This window comes from Natator depressus, chromosome 13, assembly GCF_965152275.1.
Source record: "Natator depressus isolate rNatDep1 chromosome 13, rNatDep2.hap1, whole genome shotgun sequence".
In the NCBI taxonomy this organism is placed as follows: domain Eukaryota; kingdom Metazoa; phylum Chordata; order Testudines; family Cheloniidae; genus Natator; species Natator depressus.
Genome location: NC_134246.1, coordinates 20997351 through 21023697, shown reverse-complemented (window position 1 = coordinate 21023697; position 26347 = coordinate 20997351). Strand labels below are relative to the sequence as shown.

Below are 26347 nucleotides of genomic sequence, written 5' to 3'. Positions count from 1 at the left end.
AGAATATGCTTTGTGCAGGTAAGTGCAGGAGAGAGCATCATTTCATCTTGGCTGTACCACACATAGGTATTTCTCCTGCCATCTGCAATCTACTTAGAGGCCACTCAGGAGTCCAGCCACTAAATTTAAAACTTAAGGAGGAGTCTAATAAACTGCCAAATGCTTCTCCATTTGAGTATGTGGGGCACTCAGCACATTTTGCTATGGGTGTGTGTAGTGGGTCTGGATGGTAGGAGGGTAGACAATTTACAAGTCATCTGCAAAATGATTCAAATTCCTCCACATAATTTTTCCAGTGAGAATAGAACAGAGCTAAACAAAAAACCAAAAGCCTTAATGCCCCTTACATACACACTCTCTTCAACAAGTTTTGGCCCAAAGAAGCATCCTTTGCCTTCCATCTAAGGTATTTATATGGCACCTGTTACCATATCATCTGAGCGCCTCGCAATTTGAAATGTAGTTGTTATTCTTACCAGGGCAGTGCTATTATCCCTGTTTCACAGGTGGGGAACTGAGGCACAGAGAGACTAAGTGACTCGGCCAAGGTCACACGGGAAGTCTATGGCACAGAAGACAGTTGAACCCAGGCCTCCCAAGTTCCCTAGAGAATGGATCTTCCTTCCGAGAGAAATATCAGAGGGAATTATATTCATCCTCAGTTTCCACATCAAAGTACTAAGTAACAAAAGAGTATCCCAAACTACACAGGCATAGACTAAATTATCAGAATTTTTCTCCTGTCCAGCCTAATGTGCCAGTAATGGTGTTTTAGTCAAAATGTTTCTTTAAAAAAAAATCAATTGCAATGTTATGGGTGTGACAATATGAACAACTTCTTTGGTACAGCAGACAGAAGAAATGCAAAAGCATGTGCAGGGGGGCTGGAACAATTTGTGTAATGGGGGTGCTGAGAGACATTGAACCAAATTGTAAACCCTGTACAGGATGGAAACCACTTCAAGTTCCAGCTCCTATGAGCACTTGTAAAACTTTAGATCATGGTGGGAGATGAGCAGGGTATTGTTTTGTTTTGGAGGGTTGCCTCTTCTAAGCAAGAACATGATAGAACAGTTCATAAGTTTAATCTTGGCATTATATCTTCATTTATAAATATGTACATTCAGAGAAGCACTAAAGAGAATATGACCATGTCAATAGCAGGCCAGACTTCAATAACCGTGCATCTCACTGGCCATTTGCACATACCTTTATCTTGAATGTACGCATAACTATGGTATTGACAAGCACAAACTACGTGTGTAAACATACTAACAGAGTTGTGAGGGAAAAAGCTTGATAAATACATTTTATTCTTGACCTTTTAGCCCCTAAAGGAAGTTTGCCTGTAAGCTGGAACTACTGAGTTATGAAGAAGCAAGCACTAAGGCTCCAAACGGTACCCTTTTCCATTCATGGAAATTAGAGATGGAAACCTCTACTAAAAGGCTGCTGACTACAAAGGGACATTACAAACTCAGGGAGGATCTTCAGGCCTCCTGCATGGTGGATGAGTTACAACAGATGACACTGGGTGTTTAAAAAAAGGTCACAACAGCTGAAGATGACCCAACCATTTCTGCAAACATCTTTAGGATACAGGTAATTTTGTAAACGATAGAAGTGCTGGGCAATAGATTTAGAAAAACCCATATAAGACATCATTGTGTATTAGCATAATATAGGATACATGGTGAAAAGTCAAAATAACCAAGTTGGGTCTTGCCAAGAAACTTCTGCAGTGTTTAAACTGCCAGTGGCCTAGCATTTTACTAATTATTTTTTTCATGTTTTGTATAAGCTATTTAATTTGTCAGCTTGCTGCTACCCACGTATCTCAAGCAGATGCTTCAAAAGGTAACTGAAATGTCTGCTTTTGGTGGTGTGCATTGCAAGGGAAATCTCACCTATGTTGCTAGTTGGGAAAACCCTAGAGTACTATGGACACACACATTGTGTGTGTAAGCTTGAGGACAGACAAAAAGAGGAAAACACTGAACACCTTGTGGTCCGTTCTGGGAAGAGCTTTGCAGTTTTAAGGAGGTGGTTCTGGCCACCTGTTCAACAGGCGATGAATTTATTCTGCATTGTTTCAATCCCATCATCTTTTTAAAGGTCACCAAGATTAATTATTATTTTTTAGAAAAAGCAAAATGTAGTCTCCAATAAGATTGTATTTTTAAAAATGGTTTTCTTTTCTAGTTGATAAGTGTGTGGCCAGTGCATTCTCAACCAAAGCAAAATGCTGGTTCTGTCCTTTATTCCTGGCAAAACACCATTCCAAAGCAGCTGCCTAACTAATAGAATACTGGTAATTTTGGTTAGCAGCCTAATAGGTATAATGGCAGTCCCTGGTCCACTTATGTGTCATGCTTCCTCACAAATGAAGTATGCTGTCACTCTTACTCATTTCCCCCCATTCCAGCTGAAGAGCAAATTCAGTGTTACAGGCAGAGCAGCCTTAGTCAGGGCTTTCAGTCCGAGGATCCAATTACACACTGTGAAAGTATCACATGATTTGAACGTCAGATGTCATATTTTAATTCTGACCCCACAGTTTGATAAGGATGAATATAGGTCATCCCATCACAAGAGCTAGCTCAACAACTTCCACAGATATGCCTCAAATGGGGCATGAGTAATCCGACTGAACCGGTAACCATAGGCCTACTACTATGTTGCCTGAGGACCAAGCTGTAAGATGTAGCACTAGAAAAGAAACCCCAAATCAAATGTTATCAACTCCCCCTTATTATTTCTGTTACAGTAGCACCTAGAAGACCAGGGCTTGCATTGTGGTAGGTGCTGTATAGACACGGTGTGAGAGCCAATCCTTCTCCCAAAGAACCTACACTGTAAATAGATAAGACTGATGGGAGTGGGGAAGGAGAGGAAAGAGAGGGATGAAGTGACTTGACAAGGTCACAAAGCAGAGTCAGTGGCAGAATTAGAATCCACATCTCCCGACTCCCAATCCAACAGCCCATCTATTAGACCACACTACCTCTCACTCCCTATTAATTTGCCTGTAGATTACAACATCATAATGGCTTTTAATTACTTCAGTTTCAGCTCAGGCATCACTTTGCTTGGGCACAGGCATCATCACACTGAACAATCCCATTCTGTCAATACACCTCTCTGGAATGTTTGGCCCTTTAAAATGGGCAGGTCTCACCAGCAGTGCTGGCCACATCAGTGGGTGGCCCAATATGAGAAATCAGATTAACAGTAGAGGAAGCACAATTAAAAGAAATGGAATGCATATGCCCAGCTCAGTTCCTTTCACTCTTTAATACAGGTGTTGGAAGTAGGGACTCAGCAAGACTGCCAAACTGAATTTTATCCTAAATTATTATTTTCTAGTTCGAGTTATCTCAGAGCCAAGCTATGCACTTTTAAACTCTATCCTAGGAACAGGTGTTGAGAACTAAGGTTCGCCCAAGATGTTTTCCCATGATTTCAATAAATCATGCAGACATTGTGGGCTTTGTGCACAGAAACTATTTAAATCTAGGGTGGGGAAGAATCAGCTCATACAAAACACAAATAAACATGTTTCGCATTTGTGATCTAAGAGAAAACTGTAAAGCAGGCTGAATGCATATTAACACCCATGCTAGCATAATCCTTTGAAAACAGAAAGGAAATTTTTATAAACTATTACTTTTTGTGAAAAATAACAGAGTTCTAAGAGCACGGATACCAATAGTTTATTTCCTTAAAGCTTCTTAATGCGATATCAGAAACCCACCATGTGGCAAAGCAGGCTTGTCATCAGGCAGCGAGGATGACATGCTCCTACAATACCTCTGAGCTGTCTTTATGAATAAATGCTTAAGTAACTAACAATGTTGTTTCAGAGTAGCAGCCGTGTTAGTCTATATTCGCAAAAAGAACAAGAGGACTTGTGGCACCTTAGAGACTAACAAATTTATTTGAGCATAAGCTTTCGTGAGCTACAGCCATGCATCCGATGAAGTGAGCTGTAGCTCACGAAAGCTTATGCTCAGATAAATTTGTTAGTCTCTAAGGTGCCACAAGTAACAATGTTGTGTTCTGCAAACGTAACACAAAGAAAGCCACTTGGCTCACCTGAACTCTTTGCACACAAGTCATCCAACTAGATTTTTCATTATTCAGTGGAGAATACCAGGAGATGTACACATGGTTTAAAAATGTGTCTGATAGGTCCCACCCCAAACAATTCGCCACCACAACCAGAATTAATAATGGCAGTGTTAAGCTGCAAAGGAATGTTATCCCATGACTATTGCCAGCTCTGCTGTTTATAAGGTAGGACAATTCAAAGCATGTACATGAGGGTACCAAAGTTCACTGAATTTGCAGGATTACTAGTGTAAGGTGTTTGGGGATTTGATACACACACAGTGGGTCAAAAAGCTAGTAGTCTTCAGTCAGGCAAACTCTAAGAGGACTGAGTAAGGGCTGCAGGTGCATCCCAATGTATCATTCACTAAAATCATTGAATACTACAGGGCCAATTATTTATCTTTAGGGAGAGAAATTGTTAACAGTCTAGTTTTAGTACACAACAGGGAGCGTGTCAGGAAAGCAATAGGTTCAATAACAATATCAGCCCACTTGCAATGCTCCTAACAAGGAAATATCTTCCTAAAATGGCATGTGGGCTATCCATCCTGACTGGGTGGTGAAGGACAGATAGGGTGGAAACTTTCACAGAATTTCAAAATCCCCAACAGTGGTAAGAGGTGGTTATTTGTTGCATGAATGAGTTTAGGGTGAACAAGTCAGGCTGCTGGCTTACATTTGCTCATAGACGTTTAACAATAAATTTAACAGATTCTGATTTTGTGAATCGGAGGGATTCTGCTTTGCTTCGACACAAGACTGTTCTCTAAAGCTCTGCAATACTGAGACAGAAAACAGAGTGCAATTACTGGCTCCGGCCTCTTACCTGGAGATTAGCAAAAGGGACGCATGCATTGCTTTTCTGCAACCCCTTTGGCCAAATACAGGTAGGAGCAGTGGTGATAGATTCAAAGACTTTAAGGCCGGAAGGGACCATCATAATCATCTAGTCTGACCTCTTGCACACTGCAGGCCCCAAACCCTCATCCTCTCCTGCAATAGGCCCATAACCTCTGGCTGAATTACTGAAGTCCTCGAATCTTGATTTAAAGACTTAAAGTGAGGGTTGCCGTAGTGTAAGCTCAAGGGATATTTTCTGAGGTGGGGTTGGGCAGAGAATGGGAGAGAGGGGAGTGATAAGTAAGTGGTTGTGTTAAAATCATCCCATAAAGGACCCTCCAACACTCCCCACTTACATATTTAGATCCCACTCTATGCCCTTGCTGGTGATGCAGAATCTGCACTCAGCTGCCTGCAGCCCCAGTGCCAAGAAGGATTCATGAACAACACAGCCGAATGACATGGATGTATCTGAAGCTGACTTTGTCCTGTCAATAGATACAAATTTAGGGGCAAAGCCTTTCCTCAGGAGTCCCTTGAGAGCATAACCAGCGTGGCTGCATAGGGGCTCTGGCCCCTGGGTGGAGTGCAGCACAGCATTCCCTTGCCGAGTACTCACGTGCAGGCCACAGGAGGCGCATGCACCGCTGCATGAAAAGGCAGGAAGGGGAGTGCAGCGTCGTCGTCCCCCGCCCCACCCGGGCGCCTACACCTCAATAAAAGACTGTGGCTGGCCCAGGTCAGCTGACTCAGGCTGCGGTGCTAAAAACTGCAGTGTAGATGTTCGGGCTCAGGCTGGAGCCTGGCCACTGAAACCTCACGAAGGGGAAGCCTGGCCTCCAGCCTGAGGCTGAACGCCTACACTGCTATCGTTAGCCACGCATCCCGAGCCCCACGAGCCCGAGTCAATTGACCCAGGCTGTGAGACTCGACGCCGCAGGTCTCTTATTGCAGTGTCGATGAACCCAAATGTTTCAGTCACGGGGCTACATTAGCTTCCAAGAGAGCGTCTCCCAGCAACTCTATGGCCTGGAAGTCGGACTCATTCTCCCTCTGCCTTTCAGCATCCTTCTTGCCAGGACCTCAGAATGGGTATTCAGGCCAGTGACTGGGCTCTTTATTTGATCTTTAGTTATTAAATAAAACGGGTATTTTAGTATCTCATTCAATCACGCATTCAGAATATATAGGTACCCTCTAAAATTAACACAGAGCTACTCAGTTTTCACTATAAATGCAAGAAAAGGGATGTAGATTGAAATATGGCATGTTTCTCTGTTCAGACCAACCCTATGCATTCACACATGTTTTTTATGTTACGTGTTTATACACAGAAACTATAAAATACCAAAACTGCTACTTACCTGTAAAATGTATTGCTTTCCAGCTCTTCCTCCTTACTTGTACGCATTGTTCAAGTGGCAGCAGTCCCTTCAGCTGCAGTCAAGATTCAGGGCTCTAAGAAACAAGAGAAAATGTCACCCCAAAATTTACTACTGTGGTTCCAAAGGGAAATATGACCTTTCTATAAATAATGATACAAATACAAACTGGCCTGGAGTTTGAGTTGATTGCACAAGTCACCACACATTCACAATGCCTTCTGCCCATATATAGACCCATATATAGAATAAATTTGTTAGTCTCTAAGGTGCCACAAGTCCTCCTTTTCTTTTTATATAGACTATAGTAAATCCTCAGGAAAGTACCCAGTAATGTCTCCTCCAATTTCTCGTTTAATTAGAAAGGAGACCCATTTATTTAAAGTTAGTTTAATAAAATGGATTAGTTTCTGAGCACTCAGCTAGGTACCAAGATCTTCAGAACTGCATACGGCAAGATGAATATGCACCATAAAATGAAAATGCAGCAGCTACAACACTAGTTATCTGTAGCTGTTCAGCTGGTTTCCCAAAGTAGCTGAGAACTATCAAGATAAACTAGCCAGGAACATGTTTCAAGTGGCGATCGCAGCAGCCTAACCAACACGGCTGCAGCCTGCAGCTATATATAAACCTGCTGTTTTACTTTTAGCTTTGTGCTCTCTCTCCCTGCTCCATTTTCCTCAGCTGCTGTCCAGTCTCATACACTCCCTGCCATAAACAGCAAAGTCAGCCCAAGATATTTCATAATTTGTAAACGTATCCTTATGGAGGGATAAATGACCAAGTAGAGGTCTGGAACTAAATTCAGAGACAGATAAAATTACATGTAAAAACTCTCCTGGAAAAAGGTGTGCTAAAAGTCATACCAGGATAGGAAATCAGAAAACCATACTAGATTTTCCAGGAAGGAAAATTCACACTTGCTAATTGCTTCTTGCTAAAGCTTGGGGGTGGGGGAACTGTCAGTAGCCTCACTAGCTGCCTAGCGCTTAACATATCTCTTGCAACCTCCAATAGAAAGCCCCAGCAAAGCAGTCTCACTGCAATCCAAAGCACCTCTGTCTTCTGCATCAGGCAGCTGTTCCCAGCCACAAGTCCCTTGCCAAATCTCTGCTGTTTATTAGGCCGCTTCTTTCAGGTTAGGATCTGCTGAAGATAAGCAGCTCTCTGAACTACTTCGTTTTGGTCAGAGAAATGTATTCAATGAAGTATAAAAGCCATTTTTCCATCAAGACGACCAGTGCAGAAATGTGTGTAAAGTGGTGGTGGAGCGGATTTCCCTTTTATTGAATGTTAGAAGCTTCCACTAGCACCCCCACATTACCAAAACCAGACATCACACTAATACAGTTAGAAACAAACAGGAGCCAAATTATCTATATAGATCTGGGAAGAGTTCAAAGAGGTGATCATTCAGGCCCTATATGTGCCAACATGGTTAGATGGTTTGTGGATTTTTAAGCATATTAATTATCCATACTATTCACAAAACAACCCGTGTACGGAATCGGACATCTCCCTTTCAATAACATGGAGTCACTTACTGGGTCTTAGTCATTTGATAGCATATCAATGACATTTTTCAATTTAAATACAGAACGATGTATTGTGGAATTAAAAAAAGCTTATCATTTCTTCAAGGGTATTAAGCAGCACACAGAAACATACTCTACACTTTTCCCTTTATCAACAGCAACTTACGTTCCTGCTCTTAAAAGAAAAATGACTTCTCTGCTGTAGTTATTCTCTTTAAAGCCTGTTTGATACCACTATTCCTGTGATCGCATGACTCCGACTTGGAAGTTACTTTCACTATATCTAAGGCCTCCTCTCCACCCACGCCAACTCACATGGTTTGGATGACTGTTTGGTAACTATAACAGCAAAGAGCAGTTTGTGATGTCATAGAAACCTTTATGAAGGCACATCAGTTTCCTGGGCTGTACTTCATGGGCCAGATTTTTTCGAAGGTATGTGTGCACATGCATTCAGTGGTTTTCAACCAGGGGTAGGCATACCCCTGGGGTTATGCAGAGATCTTCCAGGGGGTACATCAATTCATCTAGATATTTGCCTAGTTTTACAACAGGCTACATAAAAATCATTAGCGAAGTCAGTACAAACTAAAATTTCATACAGACTGACTTGTGCATACTGCTCTATATATTATATATTGAAATGTAAGTACAATATTTATATTCCAATCAATTTCTTTTATAATTATGTGGTAAAAAGAAGAAAGTAAGCAATTTTTCAGCAATAGTGTGCTGACACACTTTTGAATTTTTATGTCTCATTTTGTAAGCAAGTAATTTTTAAGTGAGGTGAAACCTGGGGGTACACAAGACAAATCAGACTCCTGAAAGGGGTACAGGAGTCTGGAAAGGTTGAGAGCCACTGCATTAGTGCATAGATCGTGACCTGTGCACACAAAAATGGACATGCATTTTGGAAGTCTATCCCTGTATTTGACAGGTCACAAGAGTAACAGAACAAGGGGCGGGGGGAAAGTTTAATGAAAAGTTTAATGCCAAGAAAAGTTTAATGAATAATAAGAGACAAATACTAGAGTGCTGATCAAGTGCTTTTTATTCTAGTAGCCTGCATAAAGATCTTGTAACAACAAGCACAGGGTTGAAAGTCTTATAGGCAGCTTATCTGTAATTCTTTCTGTGATAGTAGCAATTAAATAGATCCATAGTTTTCATAGATCCAAGCTCATCTTTACAATTATTCACTGTCCATTTATTTCAGAGTAGCAGCCATGTTAGTCTGTATTCGCAAAAAGAAAAGGAGTACTTGTGGCACCTTAGAGACTAACAAATTTATTTGAGCATAAGCTTTCGATCGGATGCATCCGATGAAAGCTTATGCTCAAATAAAAATTTGTTAGTCTCTAAGGTGCCACAAGTACTCCTTTTCTTTGTGTCCATTTATTGTACAGAATATCAATAGCAATCTCGGTCCAATTCACCTGTAGACAATAACCATATAGCCAAGATTTTAAGAAGTGACTCGTGATTTTGAATGCCTGGATTTCTGAGTGCCCAAATTAAGAAAAGGGACCACATATGCAGAGAGTTGGTGTTTAGCATTTTCTGAAAATAAGGTACCTTTTAAGGTGCCTCTACTTGGGGGCATCGAAAATTTGAAGCCCCCCCAAATCACTAGTCACTTTTGTAATGGCTAGACGCAGCTATTCAAATATGGCAGTGTGAACCCTTACCCAGCATGCTTATAAACCAATACAGGCCAGTTCTTGACAGGAATACAGAACCCAAGGTCAAAAAAGGGGGGAGCTTTGCTGCTGCTGTGACAGCTAAACACCCTCTTGGAGAGTCTGGGCTAAAACTGCAGGCATGGGAGAAGTGTGTGTGAGAATGAGAATGACCAACAGTGAAACTGTCCACAAAAAGTACCGTCAAACGGACAAAGATGACTGTTAATGACTAAACTCTTTCAGAGAGAGGAATCTTAGGGGTTCCTTGTAATAATACATATTCAAAATTTTCCAGTTTACTGTGACTCTTTATATTAGTGATTTCCAGAGAAGCCCTATTACATACTAAGGATATTCCCCAAATTGCCAGCACCGCCTATCTTTGCTGCTCTTCCAACTATCCACAACCTCCTCAAAAAAGCAGCAAAGCTGAGCAGATGTTTGATACATGAAAACTTAAGTAATTACATAAAGAACACTTTCACGAAAGGGGAGAGGTGAACCGATTCCTAAACATTTCGTCCAAAGCTTCAGTCATCTGTCCTAACACCTGTCATCCTGCTTCCAGGCATCAGTTTCATTTCAGTATTTTCTTGGATGGCTGTCAGAAAGCCACATGTTTTCGCATTACTGCATAGGGCACACGGACTGCTCAGCACAAAGCCTACTTAAGGGAAATGTCGTTGGAGCGGATACTTTGTATGCATACTAGGGAAGGTAGCACAATAACAACTTCTCCAAGCCTCTCTCTGCAGGAGGTCAAGCAGCTAAAGAGGGAAGCGACACTTGTGGAAGGAAACAATTTAACTATCTGATGACCTCCAAGAGGGGTTCTCAAAATGTGTTACTTTCTTCCAGCTGAGTAACAGCTCCAGGGCTGTGGAGAAGCTACTCCTCTGATCAAGCACTCGGCAATAGTCCTCCTACTTCAAAAAGGTTTCAGAGTAGCAGCCGTGTTAGTCTGTATTCGCAAAAAGAAAAGGAGGACTTGTGGAACCTTAGAGACTAACCAATTTATTTGAGCATAAGCTTTCGTGAGAAGTGAGCTGTAGCTCACGAAAGCTTATGCTCAAATAAATTGGTTAGTCTCTAAGGTGCCACAAGTACTCCTTTTCTTTCTACTTCAAAAAGGGAACTAGATGAATGCCTTCTATAGTACAGCTGAGGGAATCACCTAGGCTCACTCGCTGGGCTGCTCCCTCTCCTGTGCTTCCTAATGTCTGTAATAATGGGGTGTGCGGGGGTGTTTAAAAGTTCTCGTTAGCCTACTCCAAGGCAGTAATTTGTGGTGGCTCCTATTAATTACCTGGAAATGATTGTCTTGAACTAAGTTCTGCTGTTTATTATGCCTCTTGAGTTGATTGACATTCACACCTTCCATGCCAACAATAACAGCAGTTCCACAATGTCAGTTCCATTTCAGTGAGACCAAGGGGACAAAGGATTTCATTTATCTACACATTTCTAGCAAAGGAAAAATTTTCAGATACGGGTGCCTAAAGTTAGGCATATAAGTGGCTTGATTTTCAGAGGTGCTGGGTACCTGTAGCCCCCATTCATTTCAATGGGATCTGTTCTGAAAAATCAAGCCACTTATACAGGGTGCCTAAATACAAATGTAGGTCCTGAACTTTAGATACCCACTCTGGAAACATTAGTCCACGCAATTAAGTCCCTGTAATCTTGCACTTTTAAAACATAGCTAGGTGCAATCTGTAGCCAGCTAGCTAAAACTCACATTTAAATATTGAGCGTTATGTTAATGGTCTCAAAAGAACAGTGAGCAAGAACAATAATGTAGGCCTTTTAAAAATTTTGTATTGTTTCTCATTTTTCATTTTGGCAAGGGCGGTGATGAGTGAAAGGTGGCAAGGGACAAGCATCCTTAAACCATTTTAATCATGGTGTCAATGGTATTAGGTGCTCTAACTGTAGAAATTCCTGCTCAGGTGCACAAAGGCTGCACTGAGATAGGTATGCAGCCAAGGAGAGGCTCTCTTTCTTGAGGTACTGGCAAGAATTATGAGGATTTTCTGTCTTGTTCTAAGACAAGCAGGGATCATCTGGTCTGCTCTTGCCTCTGAGGTACAGAGTGTGCAGTTGATGGCATAATGCATTTTTTGTACAAAGCTGGTTTCTTGCTGGCATTGCTCACAACTGGTTTCCTGCAAACCCAAAGAATGCATAGGGAGCAGCGATGTGGTACATACCCCAGGCTGGAACTAACGCTGCTGGTGGGAGCTCAATTAAGGTGCCTGGAGGCTGGGCCAGGCCCAACTGTTGATGAAGCCCAGCTGAGGGAGATGCTGGGTGGTGTGAGCATAACGGGAGGAAGCCTAGATGAGATGGGACTGCTGGGAGCAAAGGGAAAAACTCTTCAGTCCCTCTTGGTTGTCAGAGAGTGGAGGAAAGGCCTAGAGAGAGGCAGGAATATGGAGAGCCTAGGAAAGGCCTGTGGGAAAGGGCCTGAAGGAAGGTCAACGGAGGCAGCAGGTGGTAGATAGTCACCACAAGGTCCCAGGACTGGAACCCAGCAGAGAGGGAAAGACTGGGCTCTCCTACTTGCCACTGGGAAAGAAGATGCAGAAACACCCTGATACAAGGGGGAGGAGGGCAAATGAGTTTGGAGCCAGGCCTCTAGGGAGAAAACCCTGGGAGGTGCTGCTCTGCCCAAGAGCAGAAGGATAACCCTGCAGAGCCTGGGATGGGGCGAAGAGTCTGTAGAGCAGTGAGCCATCGGGGCAAAGAGTTATGTTTATTTGAGTTGAGTTTATTGTCCTTTGTTTATCCCGGAAGAGGTTGGACTAAACATGACGTGGCTCGAGGCCTGAGCCATGAAACAAGGCTGATCAGCAGAGGGGCCAGAGCAGCAATCGGCAGGGGGTGAGAGGAAAAACTGCTATGCCAAGCCCAGCCACAAGAGGGCACATCTGGGGTGAGTCAACTCTTCTATAGAGGCACTGTTTGAATTCTGTTTGCCTATGCTTTCTAGGCTTTTTCAATAACTATGTATTTCTCAGCCACGCTGTGTAAAGGCTCATCTCTCCAGAGGCACATTTGTTTGCCAGAAACTGGGAATGAGCGACAGGGGATGGATCACTTGATGATTACCTGTTCTGTTCATTCCCTCTGTGGCACCTGGCATTGGCCACTGTCAGAAGGCAGGATACTGGGCTAGACGGACCTTTGGTCTGACCCAGTATGGCCGTTCTTAAGTTCTTAAATATTGAAGTCAGAACTACTCTCTAGGTGATCTGGGGAGACTATCCTGAGTTAAAATTCCAGTTCATATCTTACACAGAGCTGGGAATTCACCCTCTTTAGTAATTGTTAGGAAAGGCAGCTACTGTAGAAAGAACATCCTCAAATGCACTGGATTTCTCATTTCTAACCCAAGTCTCCATATGATTTAGTGTTCTGAACAGACTGTTCCATCAAGGCATAATGGAATAGATTCATTAAACTTCATGGACATTAAATTGCATTTTGGAACTGAGGAACATGAAATAGTTCCAGTCAGTACCCATTTCTGCAGGAATGAGACTGCAGACTTACAAAAGATTTTAGTGACTACATATACTAAATTATCTCAAGCTTCCTGTGGAGAGAAAATAGCCCTCTTGTGCGGCAGAACCCCAGAGTTTCTGTGGGGACACACTCTGGAGGGGACCTTTCCTCAGCTTCCACTACTGAACCAATCCAGATTCATGGAGGATGTTTTCTTTCAACCAGCTAATGGAACCAGACATATAGTTTATTTTCAAGCAACATCCTCAACCCCCAGGTACTTAGACTCACTATTTGTCCCACAGGGGCCAAATCATGCTCATCTTACTGACTTACAGGAATACTCATCTAAGGCAAAGGGTGGTTGGTTTGTTTTTCAAACACACCCAAGTAACTTTAGAGCACGTCCCACTGAAAGTCAATGGAACTTGTGCTCTCAAGTCTCTCAGGTGCTTTGGAAAGTCTTACCCAGACAGGAATGCTCACTACAGTTCAGATCCTTCCTACTAATTTTTGCCAAGGAGGGACTATACTATGCAGAAAATGTGCTCAGAGCAGCCAAGCACTTGTTGTAAGAAGGGGGAGATAAGCCTAAACTGTATCATTCCTTCCTCCCACCCATCCTATATGTATTCAGCATGTTTGGGGCTCTGGGAGTTTATAGGTGGACATGTTTAGGTGGGGATGGGGAGTGTGAAGTCAGGGGCCTCTTTCCCAGGCAAACATGCAGGAAAATATTTGCACTTAGGGGCAGCATTATCTGCATAATTCTTGATCCATGCAACCCGATCTCCACAGGGGACGGGGCTGCATGGGAAGAGGGGAAGAACTCTGCAGTCCCTTTCTGGGAGGGTAAGGCAGCTCTAGATGGAGCAAGGCTACAAGGGAAATGGGAAGTTATTGAACAGCCAGAAACACAGTGCTTCTCACGGTGAAACATACAAGGTATTTGCAGGAAGGGGTAGAGGGGGCCCCATTTGCCCCATAACTACAGTCTGCAACACAAGCAAACTAAATCCACAGCTAGTGCTTCTTGGATATGTTTGTATCTGAGAAGTTCTTGGCTTGGGGAAAAAACTAATGCAAGTTCTGGGACTGACTTCGCTTTCATAATTCTCCCAATAATGAACATAGACATTCTGAAGAACAAACCAGGCAGTGTTTCCGCCAACATGATTCTGAACCTGAGAGCACATCCTGCACATACCCTGGGGGTGCAGCCATTGCTACCCATGTGCTTGGCTGACGAAAACAACTGGGAACAAATATTTATTGTGACTGCTGGGAGATAACATTTCAGAAAAGTGGGAAGAAGAAAATCAAAGAGAGCCATTCCTGAGAACTCTGCGCTCTGGCAGTTCAATACCTTCTGCGCATAAGACGGTATGCTGCAGTGAACTGGCCCCAGCTAGGTTGCAGTTAAATTTCTAATGGAGTGCTTTTCTGTCTTGTTTAGACTGCAGGCATTCTTTTAGCAAACTCCCGTGACACATAAAATAACATTAAGATCAAAAGCAAAAAATCCTAAGACAGGTTTCCCCCATTCCCTGAGAAAAGTGAGGGTGGGGGGGAGCCAACCCAATTTATTCCCCAGGCTTCAACTCAACAGGAAGAAATCAACTGACCACAAGAAAGGGTGCTGCGAGAGCACAGGCAAAACCTCGAAACTCTTGTGTCTCAAGCTCTGAGTGCACTGTAGCAGATATGACTAATAACCTAATAGATTCCCTTACAGGATCAGCTTCTTCCACAGACTAGGAAGACCATTTCCTATCTTTACTTAAGACTCCAAGCTCTTTGGGACAGGAACTCTCTTTCTGCTAGCGTATGAACAGTGCTTAGCCCAAAAGGGCCCTGATCAGCCTACAGGTGATCCTGCAATACAGATAATCCTGTCTAACACTAAACTCTCCATGCTCATTGACTTCAGATTTGAAATTGTGCTTAGTTAAAGCTACGTGATCACATTTCTGTATGTCGTGTTTGCTAACTTAATGGTTACAAAAACCAAGCCACACTTACAATTTTCACAGCATCTTTTAAGCTAATTAAGAAGGGATGTTGTCAACTTGAAATCTGGGCAATTTCCAAATGAGTTTTATGTGATACACCAGCTGCCAAATTTTTATGGCATTAGTCACATTTGTTGCTGCTGTGTGTCTTAAAAAACAACCAAACAAGATGGGAAACTGACTAACTATCCACTGAGAACAGTGCAACTGACTATACAAAGTGCTACCAATTGCACAAAAATGAAATATAGAGCAAAATGCTTCTCTCTGTGTCTTTCAGTTATAGTAAAATTAGGTGTAACAATAGTAGGTAAAGATTTCAGATGTCAGTACAATTTTTAAGCAGACAGTGTCTTTAAATTTTGTCATTAGAGATGCTATCTGAAAACAAAGCATTTTTGATAGTGTGTGGAGGGGGAAAGGTTCTAGTTTTCAAGTTTCTGCTGTTTAAAAGCATATTGCTTCCCAAATAAAAAGCAGCTCAACTGAACAGTTAAAGAAAAGATGGACTCAAACCAGAACATAAATAAGAGCTATGTGCACCATAAGCCCCTCTCTCCCCAGTTTACATATCCTTTGTTGCTCCAACAATCCCTTTGACACTTGGAAATTCAATCACCTCTTTCTTACTTGAAGTGTAATGGATGAACTGACCTGCCTTTGATGTGGAAATCTCAGAGCAAGCCAGTTTTCTCTTAACATTAGTATTAGCTGCTGCTCCTTTACCCACCCTCCAAATTATTAGTTGTGTCCTGATCCCATCCCTTAAAGGGATGCAGTTTGGTAGCTTATATCTAAGACTTATGTTCTATAGAGAAAATAAATATTCCAGGATTAGTTTATGAGAATTTAAGCATTCCCCTGCTGCAAAACTTGAAGCATGGTCGCATGTGCTAGTGCAAGGGACCCTAAAAGCAAAACTAGTTAGAAACCAAAGGGAAACTTAGCAAACTTCATGTTAGTGACACATTAAAATATATTTGCAAAATATGTCTTCACAGGACAACATTCCTTTATAAAAGGACTTAATCTGTGAATCCTGTAATGTGATAAAAGACTTATTCAGCAGGCTTGATATTCCAGTGGCATTGCAGTGTTGCCAACTCTTGAGATTTTTATCACAGGTTTCACAATGTTTGGTGGGTTTCTTAAAGTTCCAGCTTCTGGAGTTGTGAGAGTCTCCTCTTTCATTTAAAAAAATAAGTGAGTTTCGAGTCCTCGTGATTGTGACTCGTGGTTTTTGAATGCATGGGATTGCCCATGCTCTGAATCTCAGTCACAGAAGTAACCACAGAACTTCTTAATAACCCATATGGTTTATACCAGGGGTAGGCAACCTATGGCATGCGTGCTGAAGGCGGCATGCGAGCTGATTTTCAGTGGCACTCGCACTGCCCGGGTCTTGGCCACCGGTCCAGGGGGCTCTGCATTTTAATTTAATTTTAAATTAAGTTTCTTAAAAATTTTAAAAACCTCATTTACTTGACATACAATGATAGTTTAGTTATAGATTATGGACTTATAAAAAGAGACCTTCTAAAAACATTAAAATGTATTACTGGCATGTGAAACCTTAAATCAGAGTGAATAAATGACGACTCGGCACACCACTTCTGCAAAGTTGCCGATCCCTGGTTTATACACTTTTTTTTTTTCCTCCAGGCCGGTGCAGTTCTCCTCTAATTCAGCACAACACCTAAGCAAGTGCTTTAACTATAAGCATCTGAGCCATTCCATTGAAATCAATAGGACTGAAAGAACACTCAACAGCTCTGCTGAATAGGGATGAGATTATTCATGTCCTGGTACAAACACGTTTAAGTGCTTTGCTGAACTGGACCTCAGTGTTCCTACTTGGAGAAAGAGGGGAGGAACTGTCCAGTAGTTAGGGTCTCAATCCTTACTGTATCTAGCCTCCCAACACCCCTGTGAGGCAGTGCAGTGGTATGATCCCCATTGTACAGATGGGAGAACTGAGGCACAGAGCAGCTAAGTGGCTTGCCTGACATCACACAGGAAGTCTGTGGCTGAGCAGGGAAAACGTAAAATGGGGATAATCGCGCTTACCGACCTCACAGGGATGCTGCGAGGATTAACACATTAATGACTGTGAGGCAGTCCAGTACCTCTGAAAGATAGAAAGCTAAGACGTTACACCTGCAGAATGGACACAGAACGAATTCACAACACAAAACCTGAAGAAGAGATTGCCAGTGAGTCTGGATTTTCCAGCACTCTTCATTGAAATGTGTTGTGAGTCAAGATACTATACTTCAATCTGCATCTTTCTTATTTATATGGAATCTGTCCAGATAGGCAGGCCCAAAACGTGATCTGTTCCTTGTCCTTCACCCCAAACTTTCTCTTCCAAATCCATCTAGTTTATGTATGTGCTTTTCACCCCAAAACAACTGCTTTAATTCTGTTCTTGTTTTTCTTCCAAGCTAGAAATATGATGACACTATCAAACCACAGTGTGCATCCATGTCAGAGGGGGGAAAATAGTTCAGCAATGAACCAATTTCAGTGCAAAACTCCCATGGGATGGTAATAAACTTGAGGAAACCAATTTAAATTGAAGGGAAAGAAACAACTTGCCATTGTCAGCACTACTAACTCAAAGCATTCATAAATCATGAGTTGGGCCCCCAAACTCACGAGATTGGATTACGTCATGAGATTTTTAAAAATAAAGGGGGGAGGCTTACCCTTTTTAAGCCTTTAGGGTTCATGTTTTCAAGCTTTTCTTTTTTCTTTTTCTTTTTTAAGAAAGTAAGTTTCTAGCCCTCATAGAGAATAGGAATCACATGGCTGTGAGAAACAGGAACTGGGGCTTTATGGACAGCATCAAGTATCGCGAGGTTTGTGATACCATGGTGAGAGTTGGCAACAGTGCAAGATCATTTTCAAACCTTTTGCATAATTTAAAACTAGTTCAATTACGGCCTCCGCCAAAGCCTGTGTCAATCGGAGTCTTTCCACTGACATCCATGGCTTTTGGATCAAACCCTTCATTTCTATTAAATGTCTGGCTAAACCCCTAAAACAGTGGGAGGGGGATGTTACAAAACACCAAGAGAATCTATTAAGAGTGTAAATACGCTGCTGTGAACCCCCGTGGCCACCTTCGATTCTAAATCTGCTTCACTGAGTCCCCACAAACAAATATCAATATTCTCTCTGGTCTTATGGCTAGTTCATACCTGATCTAGGCACCTAAGGAATCAGTAAGCTAAAATTAGAGGCTTGTTGCAAAAGATTTTTGAGGTGCGTGCCCACAAAAGTACAAAAAGTAAAGGAGACTTTTGTGCAAGGTACTTGTGGTACAAACAGTGACAGCAGCTTGCTTTATGGGCTTTTTTGTTTGTTTTTTTTATAAAAGCCACTTTGTTTACTCACCTCAATTGACCTTTCTTGTTTGCGCTCTCTCTCTGTCTCTCATTCGAAAGTATTTTGAGCTTCTGAGTTACCTGGTTTTTTTGTTTGTTTTAAGGAGGGGTTTAAAATCATTTTAAAAAACCAAACCAAACCCTAAGCTTTATTCAGTTTATAGGAAGATTAACAACTAAATCTTTTTTTTTCCTTTACTGGAATTCTTTTTCAATGCAGGATGTGCACATTCCTTTGTTACTGAAGGGCTGTTGACATTATTATTTATTTTTAGAAAATCAAAGTATTTGCAGGGGAGGGGAGAGAGGAGACTCAAACAATGCCAGGGCTTCTTTGAGTCAATTACTAACATAACTAAAAGCATGAAAAGAAAATAGCGGAGTGACCTGCTCCCAAGTCTGTCTATATATATATTTTTAAATCATTTGGATGAAAATATTGGCCTGGAAGTCTAAATTTTTAAAATAAGATACCGCAAAGCATAAAGACAGGCCTGACTTTTTTGACAAAGGTTAACAATATTAGCAATTCACACTGCTCTAAATCTTTGGGAGGCACTATGGCCTAGAGGGTAGAGCACTGGACTGGAACTCTGGAGAGTTGGTTTCTATTCCCAGCTCTGCCACAGGCCTGCTGGATGACCTTGGGCAAGCCACTGCACTTTTGTGCCTCAGTTTTCCATCCATACAATGAGGATAATAACTGACACTTTGGTAAAGTGCTTTGACATCAATAGATGAAAACCTCTGTGTAAGAACTAGGTTATTGCGATTATAACAATTTTATATTGTGACACAATTCCCATTTTCATCACCCCAAATGTGTACATAACTTTAGTCATGTGAGTAGTTTCATTGCCTTCAATAGGACCACTCATCTGCCTAAAGTTACACACATCCTTAAACATTTTCAGGATCAGGGCCTAAATACATGACCCACCTCCCTCATCCTACTCCTCCCCAAATTAAAAACATTCTTTTGGGCCTCATAACTGTTGTGACATATCATAACTTAGCAAACCTTAAGTTTAATATTTGAAACTGAATCAAGTGCCCCAAAACCAGAACCACAACTCAGCATTCAGTATTAGCATCTAAGCTGCCATTTATGTTTTGCTAATTATTTCTATATTTGGAAGAAAACTCAGAGTCAGATCACTACTCTACTTGTTTAGGCGGCGAGTGGAACTGCTTCCAAGAGGTGAGAGAATTCTAGTTCTCTGCAAGCATTTCATTTGGACTTATGAACTTGAGCATTCAAGCAAGCAGCAGGCAGGAGTCCACAGTCAGCCAGGTTTTGAATTGCTGTATTTGGGGCACATCACCATTCACAGAATCATAGAATCACAGAATATCAGGGTTGGAAGGGACCTCAGGAGGTCATCTAGTCCAACCCCCTGCTCAAAGCAGGACCAATCCCCAACTAAATCATCCCAGCCAGGGCTTTGTCAAGCCTGACCTTAAAAACTTCTAAGGAAGTTTACATTATTGATACCACAAACTGGAGAGATGATTCATATCATCTGCAGCCTGTAAGGGTCAGATTTTCAAGAGTGGCTGAAAACTCTCACTGATCTCAACAGGAGTCAGCCACCCTTGGAATGCCTCTCTAAAAATACTGATGTGGGTTTTTTTGTTAATCACTACAAGTCTGCCAAGTATCTAAAGCTAAATGCTATCTTATGCTTCAGGCTTTCAAATAACAGGGAGACAGTGTTAAATAACCACTAACACATTCCCATGAACTTCATAAATTTGCATACTGTACTTAAAGGACCATTAATTTAAGTGTACCTTGGTTATATTTACACCCAATTATCTTGATAGCAGCCATACCAGGAAATCATCATGCATCCGATGAAGTGAGCTGTAGCTCACGAAAGCTTATGCTCAAATAAAGTTGTTAGTCTCTAAGGTGCCACAAGTCCTCCTTTTCTTCATACCAGGAAAGGAAGTACAGGAGAAAATAGACAGTGAAGCTAAAAAGGGTTTTGATACAAGAGTATTATGTTTTGTAAAGTCAGTCAGAGGTCCTTTACACACAGCTCCACAAGCACCGCTTCTCCTAGGAGGCGTTCCATTTAACTTACTTCGTCTGACAGTTGGGCTGCTAAGAATGTAGCTGTTTGGCTGCAAAGTTTTGATAGCCATTAACAAAAATATTTTAAGTCTAAATTCCAGTTTAAAACCATTTCTTTCCCGGAAATACTGATATGCTAAACATTCCATTTTCCACCATCCTACCTCACTAAATTTCTAAAGCCAGCTTCAAAGAAAGCTTGAACACAGATCATTAAAAAAACCACACAAAAAAACCCAACCCCCTTATTACCAGGACCAGATTGTTTTTAAACAATGTGTCACTTTATTCTATTTGTTTACTTTTTCCATTTCAATCAGCTCAACAGTTTTGTTTTTGTTTCTAGCAAGTTAATATACAAATAAGTGCAGCAGCATTTAAAAAAAAAATTTTTTTTTTTTGGAGGGGTCCACAACACTGCAGGGGAACATTTTAACTAAAAGCAATCTCCACGTCTGTCCCAACACCACCTCTTCCCTGAAGGAAGGGAAAAAAGGCACTGACATTTTAAAATGCCACATGACTTTTTTATATTTTCTTCCAAGTTTTGGAACTCTAGCTCACTGACAAATTGAAAAGCAGCAGAAACTCATGTGCAAAGCTGCATTTCTCAGTGGTAAGAGGAGGAAGAACAATAAACAAACACCTTGCATGTCCTTTCAAAAATATCTTTATAGTTTATACCTCTAGTGTGTGGCACATCCTCTTGCCTCTTATACCAGTTTTGTCCTTTTCCATTTGGCAAAGACTTATTTCTCTCTTAAAGGCAAACCTCCTCCCCTATGGAAATAAGTAACCATTTTCAAAACAAGAGATTCAACTATTGTAAAATCTCAGCTAGTGAACTAGGTACATGGACTTTCTTGGGGAGCGTGTGCAGGCAAGTGATGAAAGCAAGTACAGCCTGCCCTGTTTCTGTAAGCCCTTAGCAGCTCTGGTCTTGTGAGTTAGAAGGGAATTAAACTGAATTGAGTTTGCAGTTTCAGTGCCCTGCCCCAGGAAGGGCGATGACTGGGAGCAGAGGGACAAGACAACACACAATGCCATCACCAGCAGTAACCAGAGTTTATTTTGCTCAAGACCTTGTCAGCTAAGATTTGTTAAGAGTAATGCAGGAGGCATCCCACAGAAAGTGGGAGGAACATAAAAGGCAAAAACGATATTGACATATAAGCCTCAATACTGCACAAACAATTAATAGTTACACGGTGCTTTGCCTTGCCAAAGCATGTGTCTAGACACCAGCCTTGCTGACAACAGATTTCTAAGGCCTTGTCTACACTGGCCGCTTTACAGCACTGCAACTTTTGTCTCTCAGGGGGGAGAAAAAACACCCCCCTGAGCGCTGAAAGTTTCAGCGCTGTAACATAGTAGTATAGACAGTGCTACAGCACTGGTAGGTACTCCCCTGGCGGAGGTGGGGTTTTTTTATAGCTCCCAGAGCTGGTGCCGTGACGACACAGCCACGTTAAAGCACTGCCACGACAGCTAGTGAAGACGTGCCCTAAGCATACAGTAGATTTTCATGCCTGCTCTGCAGCATCAATTTACCACTTGGTAGACCCCACAAAACTAAGGGCCAATTCTTACCCACTTCCTCCACCAGTTTTAAACGGACATCCAACTTCAAAAAGCCTCAAATTCCAAGGACAATCAGACAGGAAAGTTTTCACCGTTCCCTTCTAGCTTGTGTTCTCTAGAAAGAATTGTTAACACGTGGAGGAGTAAATCTGAAGTAAACCCAGTGACAGAGTTTTAGGATCTTCCCCAGCGGAAGTTATCTAACCAGTTTGCACCTGCAGACCTCTCATTCATTATAGCACAGTCAATGCATCTAAGTTTAGGTCACTCCTTACCATTAGGGTACAAAAATGTTCTGAACAAAGGAGCTAGGTAAACTAATAGCCTTACCCCTGTGCAAAACCAAGTCTTACCTGAGACCCCACCATAATAATCAGGTTCTCTTAGCTCATTCATTAAGCAGAAGTTTAGTCTCAAAATGCATAACACATAAGCACACCTTGTCTCAATTGTCGGCCTCCACTGAGCAGAGAGAACAGCAAGCTCCTTGAGTGTCAGTTCCCATCCATTCCACAGAAAATGTGTGTGGAATACAGGAACAAAACTACTAGGGCAAGCTATGAATCACAAATGGGGTCTAGATGGGCATTAGCATGTGTGAAGCATTGACACAGGGGAGGAGGGATAGCTCAGAGGTTCGAGCATTGGCCTGCTAAACCCAGGGTTGTGAGCTCAACCCTTGAGGGGGGCCATTTGGGATATGGGGCAAAAATTGGTTGGATGATTTAATTGGGGATTGGTCCTGCTTTGAGCAGGGGGTTAGACTAGATGATCTCCTGAGGTCCCTTCCAACCCTGATATTCTATGACTCTGAAGCCTGGTACAGTTCAACAAAAAGGCAGAGGTCTCTGCCTCAAGGACCATACAGTCTAATAAATCAAGATACACAGAGGACCCCAGAACATGTTTTTAAATAAATCAAGGTGGAATTGGCACTATAACTTCCAGGGGCTTACAACTAGCTCTGTGTGCTAAGACTAGTTACTCCTAACTAACTCTATCAAGCGTCTTACAACTACAATACCCACCTGCTGAAGTGAAGAAACAGATTGACAGAGCCAGAAGAGTACCCAGAAGTCACCTACTACAGGACAGGCCCAACAAAGAAAGCAACAGAACGCCACTAGCCATCACCTTCAGCCCCCAACTAAAACCTCTCCAGCGCATCATCAAGGATCTGCAATCTATCCTGAAGGACAATCCCTCACTCTCACAGATCTTGGGAGACAGGCCAGTCCTTGCTTACAGACAGCCCCTCAACCTGAAGCAAATACTCACCAGCAACCACACAACAAAAACACTCACGCAGGAACCTATCCTTGAAACACAACCCGCTGCCAACTCTGTCCACATATCTACTCAGGGGACACCATCATAGGACCCAATCACATCAGCCACACTATCAGAGGCTCATTCACCTGCACATCCACTAATGTGATATATGCCATCATGTGCCAGCAATGCCCCTCTGCCATGTACGTTGGCCAAACCAGACAGTCTCTACGTAAAAGAATAAATGGACACAAATCAGATGTCAAGAATTAGAACATTCAAAAACCAGTCAGAGAACACTTCAATCGCCCTGGTCACTCGATTACAGAGCTAAAAGTGGCAATACTACAACAAAAAAACTTCAAAAACAGACTCCAGTGAGAAACTGCTGAATTGGAATTAATTTGCAAACTGGACACCATTAAATTAGGCTTGAATAAAGACTGGGAGTGGATGTGTCATTATACAAAGTAAAACTATTTCCCCTTGCTTATTTTTTCCTCCTACTGTTACTCACACCTTCTTGTCAACTGTTGGAAATGGGCCATCCTGATTATCACTACAAAAGCTTTTTTCTCCTGCTGATAATAGCTCACCTTAACTGATCACTCTCGTATTTTCCACTGAATGCATCCAATGAAGTGAGCTGTAGCTCACGAAAGCTTATGCTCAAATAAATTTGTTAGTCTCTAAGGTGCCACAAGTACTCCTTTTCTTTTCTCGTTATAGTGGGTATGGCAACACCCATTTTTTCATGTTCTCTGTGTGTGTGTGTATCTCTCTCTTCTTACTGTATTTTCCACTGCATGCATCCGATGAAGTGGGTTTTAGCCCATGAAAGCTTATGCTCAAATAAATTTGTTAGTATCTAAGATGCCACAAGTACTCCTCATTCTTTTAACTCTACATAAGTGATTAGTTCTACTGACTTCAATGGGACGACTCACATACATAAAGTGATGCACACATTTACATCTTTGCAGGATTGGGGCTTAGAATACCCACCTTGCATATACATAACTTACTTCCCTACCAGTGAAAGGCAGCCGCTATTCAACAGCGTATCCCACAGCAGTCTTAACTGGGGAGGTAAAGAATACCTCTTCCCTCTGCAGTACCCATGGATGTTTTTGTCGGGCAAAATACAATTGCAAAAATTGGAACCTGCTGAAGATATCCTGGGGATAACAGCCCTACTTTAAAAAGTGATGTGGAACCAATTAGCTTCAAATAGTCATGGCCCTGAGTTTACATTGCAGCCAAATGACAGCAGTTCCAGGAGCAGTACAGTGAGTCCTCACACTGTGCTGGGACATCTGAGTCAGTACTGATTCAGAAGGAAGAATGCCACTGAATCCCAAATACTTCCCTCTGCATGTAGGTTTTCCTAAGAATTCTCCCACACGAATAGTAGCCAGGCCTGCCCTCTGCTTAGATGGCAGCTCAAGGTGGCATAGCTGCACACAGGGTAATTTTGTTTTTCATAGTAGCTGTGAATACAAAATGAGTCAGTGTTACTATAAAAACTGTAGGTTGATTCATTCTGATTTCTACACAGGAACAGCATGTGTGAGGTTTACACAAAGCAGGGCAAACACTTCTAAACATAGTACCTGTTTCATATCGGTGACAGATCAGAAAAATAGAATGGTGAAGTGTCTGTAAAGAATTTTAGCTCACAATGAAACAAAGAAAAGCATTAAAGCAAAGACCCCCCCCCCCAAATTTGTGGCAGTTACCACATTACACTGAATTTCCTCTTTCCTGCTTTTAGAGAATCATTACAATGCTAAATACCCTTAGCACTGAGTGCAGCCTGTTATTTAAAGCCTCTCTTACATTTCCATGGAACATGGGGGAGAGAGAGCATTGTAACAAGGGGATTTTGGTCTTGATGAATTATTCACGTCCATTTTCTTACACTGATTCCAGCCCAGATGACTGTTCCTTCTGTATCAATGTGATTGAGGTTGTTTTAAATAGTTCTACCTCAGATTAACAAGCAGCCCAAACTAGCATTCTCCTACTTGGAAATAATTTTAAAAAGGGGGAAATTTCAAAAGGCGATCCTAGATTTATGTCTTGATAAAAACAGTATAACTACATACTGCACGTGCTTCAGGGGGACATGATTTCACACGAATACTCATGCAATTAGAAATGTACTTAAAACAAATTAACGCTCATGTGAAGAAGGAACAAACTCACCTTTCCAATGGGCATGGAAACTCTGTTCCAAGAGGCTTTATTGACACACATCTGAATTGTTAACATCTCCAAAATCATTAAAGGTATCAAGTACACGTATTCAAAAGGCTAGGTGAGGTGGTAGAAAGATAATGATGGGAACCAGCTATACTAGTTTAAAGAACAGGAGTACTTGTGGCACCTTAGAGACTAACAAATTTATAAGAGCATAAGCTTTCGTGGGCTACAGCCCACTTCATCGGATGCATAGAATGGAACATATAGTCAGAAGATATATATACACACATACAGAGAAGGTGGAAGTTGCCATACAAACTGTAAGAGGCTAATTGATTAAGATGAGCTATTATCAGCAGGAGAAAAAGCTTTTGCAGTGATAATCAAGATGGCCCATTTAGACAGTTGACAAGAAGGTGCGAGGGTACTTAACATGGGGAAATAGATTCAATATGTATAATAACCCAGCCACTCTGCACTGATGGCAAGTAAATGTCTGCTTAAATGACACCCCTGACAAGGCACAAATGGCCCATTTGCTATTAACAGATAGTCCCTGAGCCAGCAATTGGCTCAGCATGGGAGGTCCTTGGTATTGACACAATGGGGCTCTGCATCAGTACAAGGTGCCAGCAGGGGATTTGGTAACTTACTCTTCTGACACTGGACCAAGACACCTCAGCTCATTAAATACAACTACATGAAAAAGTGTCCAAGATGTATTGTTTATAACTAGTTTTATA

The 26347-nt window shown here is 41.9% G+C and overlaps 1 protein-coding gene across 1 annotated transcript in view; it reads right to left on the bottom strand.

Annotated features, from left to right (window-relative positions):
* Nucleotides 1-26347, bottom strand: part of ZHX3 (zinc fingers and homeoboxes 3) — a 65752-nt gene that overhangs the window by 30719 nt on the left and 8686 nt on the right. The window contains exon 2 of the mRNA XM_074970205.1: nucleotides 6318-6411. The gene's annotated coding sequence lies outside the window, so the exon portion shown is untranslated. The remainder of the gene's footprint in view (nucleotides 1-6317; nucleotides 6412-26347) is intronic.